The sequence below is a fragment of the Elephantulus edwardii genome, unplaced genomic scaffold (assembly GCF_000299155.1).
Source record: "Elephantulus edwardii isolate Elephantulus edwardi_28Jun2011 unplaced genomic scaffold, EleEdw1.0 scaffold00024, whole genome shotgun sequence".
NCBI classification, from domain to species: Eukaryota; Metazoa; Chordata; class Mammalia; order Macroscelidea; family Macroscelididae; genus Elephantulus; species Elephantulus edwardii.
Window position 1 is genome coordinate 13,085,697 of NW_006399774.1, and position 8,257 is coordinate 13,093,953.

General features: G+C 49.2%; 1 pseudogene; it reads right to left on the reverse strand.

Annotated features, from left to right (window-relative positions):
• Positions 1-1,782: 1,782 nt before the first annotated feature.
• On the reverse strand, positions 1,783-3,878 carry LOC102863312 (annotated as a pseudogene).
• Between the last annotated feature and the right edge of the window lie 4,379 nt (positions 3,879-8,257).

Sequence of the window (8,257 nt, forward strand, 5' to 3'; positions counted from 1 at the left end):
CAGTAAGAAGGTTCTGTCTCTGGTGCCATAGCTGCTGCTGTTATGTGCCATTAAGTCAACTGCGACTCATAGCAACCCTCTATGTACAACAGCTCTGGAGGCTGCCCTGTCCTAAGCCAGTCTCACTAACTCCAACACACATACCCTCATTGCCCTAGTTACTGTATCAATCCATCTCATCTGAGGTCTTCCCCTCCTGTGCTCTCTCCACTCTTCTGAGCATGATATTCTTCTCCAAGGACTGGTCCCTCTTGGCCACATACTCAAAGTATGTGAGACAGAGCTTCAAAATCCTAGATTCCAAGAAGAAACTTGGTTTCACCCTCTCCAAAACAGACCTATTTATTTTCTTGATGATCTAAGATATGTTCAGGACTCTTCTCCAGAACCATGATTCAAAGGCATCAATTCTTCTGCCATTCTTAGTCATTGTTCGGCTCCCTTATGTATAGCAAGTAATTGGGAAGACCCCGGCCTGAATCAGGTGCAACTTAGTCTCTAGGCTGACATCGTTGCTTCTTAGTACTCTGGAGAGATCCCTGAGCAGATGTTCCCAGTGTATTTAATCTTTTTATTTCCTGAATGCTGGCTCCAAGAGTGTTGATTGTGGAACCAGCAAGCTGCAATTATTAGCACCCTCAATCTCTTCTCTATCCATCACGGTGCTGCCCATTGGCCCAGTGGTGAGAATCTTTTGTCTTCTTCATGGTGAACTTCAATTCATATTCAAACTACTGTCCTTGACCTTCTGCAGCCAGCACTTCAGGTCCTCCTCAGTTCCAGCAAGCAAGGTTTTCTCATATGCATAACAGGTTGTTGATGAGTCTTCCTCCAATTCTGATACCACTTTTCTCCTCATAAAGCCAAGCCTACTGAATGATCTTTTCTGTATATAGATTGAAAAGGTATGGAGACATGAAGCATCCCTCAGGCACTCCCTTTCTGATTTTGAATGATGCAGTGTTTCCTTGCTTTGTTCTGAGGGCTGCCTCCTGTCCCAGTATAGGTTTCACATGAGCACAATCAAGTGTTTTGGGATTCCCATTCTCCTCAAGGTTAATCACAATTTGTTGTGATCCACAAAGTCAAATGCCTTTGCATAGTTCATGAAACACAGATATCTCTCTGATACTCTGCTTTCTGCCAAGATCCATCTGACATTATTTTTTTAAATTTTTTTCCCCATGTTTCTCTCTTTATTGAGGCCACCCCCAGCCAGGGGAAGGGGGCTAGCTCACGACCACTGACCCCCCCGCCCAGGAAGGACACTGGGAATCTTCTTGTCTGTGCCCTCATGCCTCCCCCTGCCCAATAAATAAAAAGGGGATGTGGACACACAGGGCAAGGGAGAGGAGGGAAAAAGCCTGCCCCAGGCCTAGGTCAGTGTCTGTGATGGGGGACGTGGGGAGAATAAATAGACCATGGATCCCATGGTGGGGTGAGGGGGCCTCGCGCTGGCACGAATGGGTGGGTGCAGGGAGCAGGGCGGGAACCTGCCTGCAGTATGGAGCACAGCCGGCCTTATGGCAGAGGGCAGGTTCCTGGTGGTAGCTTCCTGGTCACGCTTGGCCTGTCCTAGCCAAGTCCTGCTGTGAGGGCCTGAGAGTTCCATTATGGAGTCCACCATCTCTCTTCTTCTCTTTCCCCAGCCCAGCAGAGCCTCCCTCGAGGGCCGGGAGGTGTCCTCAGAGCCATCTGCCCAGGCTGGGGAGGTGTGTGTCTCTAGATTGAAGGGATAGAGGGACCAGTGGCCCTGGGCTTCACGTCCTCCTTAATCGGTCTCTAGCTCTGTCCCCCACTGGTGGCCACCTGGGGTGCAAGCCACTGGGGAGCGGCCTCCTTGGTGCCTTGGGTTCCCTGTAGCCGGCGCAGCCCCAGCCGTAGCTCCTCCGGCCCTTGCCACAGCTCCTGATGTTCCCAGGCCTTCTGCTGTTCCTGCTGCTTCTCCAGCTTGTAGGAGGCGGTGAGCTCATCAAACAGCTTCCTATTCATCTCCATGAAGGTCTTGAGCACATTGTAGATTAAGGAGACAATAGTTTGATTCCAGTGCTCCTTGGACACCTGGTGGTGGTTGTTGTTGTTACGTGCCATCGAGTCATTTGCGACTCATAGTGACCCTATGTGCAACATCCCTAAACCCTGCTCTATCCTGCGCCAATCGCATGGCCTCTGACACACCCATCCCGATTACCTCAGTCACTGAACCAATCCACCTCATAGAGGGTCTTCCCCTCCTGTACTGTCCCTCTACCCTACCAAGCATGATGTCCCTCTCCAAGGACCGGTCTCTCCTCACAACATGTCCAAATTATATTAGACGAAGCCCCAGAATCCTTGCCTCCAAGGAGTAGCCTGGTTTAACCCTCTCCAGGATGAATCTGTTTGTTTTCTTGGCAGTCCATGGTGCATTCAATACTCTTCTCCAGCACCACAGCTCAAAGGCATCAATTCTCCTTCTATCCTCCTTGGCCATTGTCCAGCTCTCTGATGCATAACAAGTGACTGCAAAGACCATGGCCTGTATCAGGCGCACCTTAGTCTCCAGAGAGACACCGTTGCTCTTAAGTACTTTAGAGAGGTCTCTAACAGCAGACTTTCCCATCGCAATACGTTTTTTCATTTCCTGGCTGCTGGTGCCAAGAGTGTTGACTGTGGAGCCGAGCAAACTGAAGCTGTGAACAATCTCAATCTCTTCACCATCCATCCTCGTGCCTGTTAGAGGGTCCCAAACACAGCAGGCAGGCAGCACAGTGTGGCAGTTGTCCTCAATGAGGCTCAGGATATACTCGTTGTTCCAGAAGTACAGAGCCCCCTCTGCAACCTGGAAATGGGGGCTGGAGGCACAGCGAGCCACCTGCTTGGAGAGAGGCCCCTGGATCTTCACGAACTGGGAGGGCTGAATGATGTCCAGAATATCTTCCGTCTCCCCCAGAAACAGCACCTCCTTCTGAGTGCAGGTTTGGGGCCAGTACTTGAGCAGCCCCCGGATCACGTGCTCTGTCAGGGTGGCATCCTTCTCCAGGAACTGAACCACACAGTAGGCCAGCTGGGCATGAAAGATAGACGGAGTGCAGGGGGATCAGGACGCGGACCAGGAACTGCTTGTGCTTGGTCTTCAGGGGCAAGGCAAACCCGTTGATGATACTTCCCAGAATCTCCAGCAGCTCGGCCATGCAAGTGCTCGAGCTCATAGATGAACTGAAGGAAGAGGTAGTTGCACTGCTTGCGGATGTAGGCCCGCAGCCCCAGAAATTTGCCATAGACCTGGTGCAGGATGGTCTTGAGGTACTCGCGCTCCCGGGGGTCCTCACTGTAAAACAGCTCCAGGAGCATCAGGACAAACTTCTGATCCACGTATCTCTTGGCCACGGAGGGCTGGAAATCGGGACTCTCCAAGAAACGCAGGAAAAACTCGTAGACCAGCTAGGCTCAAGGTTGGGCTCATCCTCTTCGGGATCAAACTCAGGGTTCTCTCTGGGCGGCAAGGTCCGGAAGATGTTCACTGAGATCACGCGGATGATGTCTGGGTACACAGGCTCAATAAGGACACCCCGCGTGCTCCCCACACACTCCACCAGCTCGTTGAGGGCCGCCCGCTTCACCTCCTTCCCCTTCAGGTCAGCCACGCAGTCCAGAAAGTCAACCACCACCCTGCACTGGGCCAGCTTGCGGCTCAGCAGTTCATGCCACTTCGAGGCCAGCACATCTTTGAGCAGGGGCAGCGGTGTCAGCTCTTGCTGGTTGCTCTGATATGGGAACTGTGAGGAGCTGTGGGAGCGCGGGGAGAAACCGTCCACCTTGTCCGGAGGGGGCACAGGCGACAGTCCTGGGGATGAGGGGCTGGTGGGGGTGCTCGCAGCGGACAGCTTCGTCTCCATTGTGGCCAGGCAGAGGTCAAGGCTTCAGAGCCCCCAGGGGTCCCTCTGGGCCTGGAGGATGCAGGGTGAGGCCATGCTCACTAAGTGGGACCCATCCTGCAGTGTGTGTGGGAGGGGCACGACCACAGTGTTGCCCTCCCCCCCCCCCCAGGGCCTCTGGCTGTTGCCCAATCCTGGGGGGTTGGGCAGGCAGGCTAGAGAAGAGGTCGGCTCAGGCCTCAGGTCCTTCCTGGGGGATCCCACAGAATGCTGTAAGGGTTCCCGCTTGGCTTTCTCAGAAACCCAGACTGTGGGCCCCAAGCCCCAAAGGTTTCCCGCGGGGGCAGTGGGCAGCGGCGCCGCTCAGGGCGCCAGGGCTGGGTGGCGGCGCGCCTGGATTCTCCCGGGGACTTCGGACGGGAGGGGGCTGCAGCATCCCCCCAGCTGAGCCCCGGGCCGGGCGCGGGCGCACGGCGGGCCAGGCTGTCCCTGCGGCGCAGCCCTCAGCTTGGGGCGGCCCCGGAGCGGAGCGGAGACGAGCGAGCGGAGTCGCGACCCGGCTTGGCGCACCAGCACCCGCACCCAGCGCTCAGGATGACATCTCATGTGACATTATGGATAATGTCTCTAGTGGCATGACCTCTTCTAAACCCAGCTTGTATTTCTGGTAGTTCTCTGTCAATATACTGTTCCAGTCGTTTCTGGATAATCTCCAGCAGGATTTTGCTTGCATTTGATATGAGTGATGGTTGTTGTTGTGTGCCAGCGAGTCTTCTGCGACTCATAGAGACCCCATGTACAACAGCCCTAAATCCTGCTCGAGCCATTGCCAAGCTTATTCTCTCTGACATGCGTATCCCCATTACACCAGTGACTGAATCATCCTCTCCTGTGCTGTCCCTCCACTCTCCCAAGTATGACATGCATAGCCTGCATTTATGTTTCTTATAAAAGGGTTTTTCTATGAATAAATCCTTGATTGTGCAGAATTCTATCATTCTATCTCCAGCCTCATTTCTGTCATCAAGTTTATGTTTTCTGATCACTGATCCTTCTTCCTGGTTCCCAACTTTTGTATTCCAGTCATTCATTATTATTATTAACGCATCTTGGTAGTCTAAATGTGCTCTTTTGTACATAGGGTTTTCTTAGGCCTATTATCTCAGAAGTGGAGAGCCAATATTTATAAAATACTTATTAGCACTTACATTTACATATGAGTCCTGTTGAGTCAAAGGCTAAGTGTTTGATTGCTAATTTAAAGGTTGGTGGTTCAAGCTTACCAAGGTTGTATGGGAAAAGGACCTGGTGACCTGCTCCTGTAAAGATTCCAGGTAAGAAAGTTGTCTTGTTTCCACACTGTTCTATAGGGGAGCCATGCTTTGGAATCAACACAGCTCATGGCACCCAACAAATATAGAATGATTTGCTTGGTATTTTAATCATAATTCCTCAACTTGAAAGTTAATAGTGTAATTGTAATTGTAAAAAGGGTGGCAATTTCAGAATATTTGTAAGCCAAGTTATTGTTTCTAGGAGAGACCAAGGATATACAATATGAGTTAATCACACTACACTACATTCTCCCAGTCCTTGTCCATGGCAGACATTACTAATCACTGTCTGCATTATCTCTGAGGTTAGTATTGGCCTTAGAATCCTTCTCTGCCATTTACAACCAATGGATCCATGTTGGTATGTGAAATAAACCTCTTTTTTACCCCTGGAATAAATTGTATAAAAATGCTCTGAGGGACTCAGAATTGAAGAATTTCATTTTGGCCTGTGCCCAGAGGTTTTGTGCTTAAGAAAATAAAGTAGCTTGGTAATTACAAGGATATGTTAGTGGAGAATGAATTAAAACAACATGAATCTTTACTGAATATTTTCCAGTCGACTCACAGAATTAATTTATACACTATTACAAAGGAGCATTTGAAAGATTAATCAGAGAGTTTTTAAATCTGGAAGTTAGCCTGAGATTTCAAAATCTAGAAACTGTTCTGAGACTCCGCAGAGCAGAATTCCATTCTTTGGCCGCTATCTGATTATGTGAACCTGAGCAAGTCCCGACCTTTGTGCAGTTGGATTTCATGAAGGTGATGAGAAATAGAAAGATGTTTGATGAATGGTATGATTCTGTTTTCAGAATGATCTTTATTCAGCATGATGCTTAAATAGCAAGGTATCTGGGTGGCAGACATTATTTGTACTGCTCTAATAAGTGAAAAGTCAGCAATTCCAAATTACCAAGTACGTTATAAAGGAAAAGGCCTGTCAACCTTCTTTTGTAAAGATTGATGCCGCTTTTGGGTGCTGTCAAGCCTGTTTTCAACTCACAGCAACCTCATGTGACCGGGCAGAACTGCCCTATCAAGTTGAAGATAAACTGATGCCTTGGAATTGCGACATTGCCAAGAGTATTGAATATACTGTGGCGAGCCAAAATTGCCAACAAATTGATATTGGAAGAAGTGAAGCCTGAATGCTCCTTAGAAGCAAGGACAGAGAGACTTGTCTCTCATGATTTGGGCATATTGTTAAGACGGGCCAGGCACTGAGAAAAGACATCATTCTTGCAAAAGCAGAGGCTCAGAGAAAGAGAGGAAGACTCCCGATGAAATGGACTGGCACAGTGACTGTCGATTAGGCTTGAGTTCAGCGGGGATTTTGAGGATGGTGCAGGACCACGTAGTCAAGTGGATGGCACCTAACAACAACAATGAAACAATCTTTACAGGAGCATATCATCCGGTGGATTCAAACATCCACCCTTCTGGTTAGCAGCCAAGCTCTTAATCACTGTCCCACCAGGGATCTTCTATAAAGATTAGAGCCAGGAACACTCTGAGGAGCAGTTCTTCTCTAACATACGAGAATGCCAGGTGTTGGGATTGGCTTGGGTGTACCCGACAACAACATAAACAGTGAATAAAAGTGAAGTAGTAAAAATAAAAAATCAGGCTCCAAGCCCATTGCCCTAATTGAGAGTTTCCCTTTAGTTTTATGAAGCCCTTGAAATTTCAGCAGGGAATGTTGGAAACTTGAGGAACAAATGTTGACAACTCTAGACAAGAGATTCTTTAACACTCTCAGTTCAACACGTGTTGACAAAGGCAGCCAGCTGTGACGGCGTTAGGCATAGGTAGAATCCACAAACTCTGGAAACATTTCTGCAGGCGGAAATTGGGCCCACGAGGCCGACAGCCCCTTCCTCCATGGCTCACTCCTGAGTCTGACTGCTGGAACTTCTGGGCAGCTGTCCAATGGCTCTCATATGACAGTTTCCTTTTCCATCAGAGAGTGTGAGACCACCTCTACAAGGGACATGAAAGCTTCTGAAAGCCTGGGAGGCCAGAGCTTTTAGGCATTCTCATTTACATATTTGGATACTTTCTTCTTGACACCAGTTCCATTCACACATAAAAACCTTTATAAGGCGTTGCTTATCAGTCTGTTTGCCACAAAACAAACGCACTGTCTCTGAACTACGCGGAACTGTGAACTCCAGACTTAGGCCCTCTGCAGCTCACTGGTTGGTGACAGCTTATTTAAGTCTGGGGTATGTAAGGGTAAAAGAAACAAATTGTTCATTTTCTGATGACAGAAGAATTGCTGTCTGTTGATTTGGGTCAGTGGTGTGGCTTGGCGGTAGAATAATTATCTTCAGTACAGGAGAGGTTGTTGTTATGTGCTGTCAAGTAGACTACAACTCATAGCAACTCTATGTACAATAGCTCTGAACCCTGACCTGTGCTGAACCAGTCTCACTGTCTCTGATATACCTACTCTCATTACCCCAGGTACTGTGACCATCTCATCCAGGGCCTTCCTTTCCTGGTCTGATATTCCTCTACCATTTCAAGCATAATGCTCTTCTCCAAGGACTGGTCCCTCCTGGCCATATGCACAAAGTATGTGAGATGGAGTTTCAAAATCCTTGCTTCCAAGGATCAGCCTGATTTCACACTCTAGGACAGACCTACTTGTATTCAATTCCTAGCCAAGGCATCAGTAAAGATCTGTGTGGTGTTAGGAAGCTAAACAAACTGCAGAGCAGGGTCCAGGCTAAGACACACCTGTGATCTGGTGCAGACAGCAAGGCACACAGAGACCGAGGTGTGCAGAGAGCAAGACACGCAGAGAGCAACACACAAGAGCAAGAAAGCTGGAATTTGAGGGGTCCGTCAGGGATGTGTTTTGTCTCCATACCCTTTCAATCTGTATGCAGAACAGACCATCCAAGATGCTGGGCTGTACGATGAGGAATGTGGCATCAGGATTGGTGGAAGAATCATCAACAACCTGCGTTATGCGGATGACACAACCCTGCTTGCTGAAACTGAGGAGGACCTGAGGCGCTTGCTGCAGAGGGTCAAGGACTGCAGCCTTCAATATGG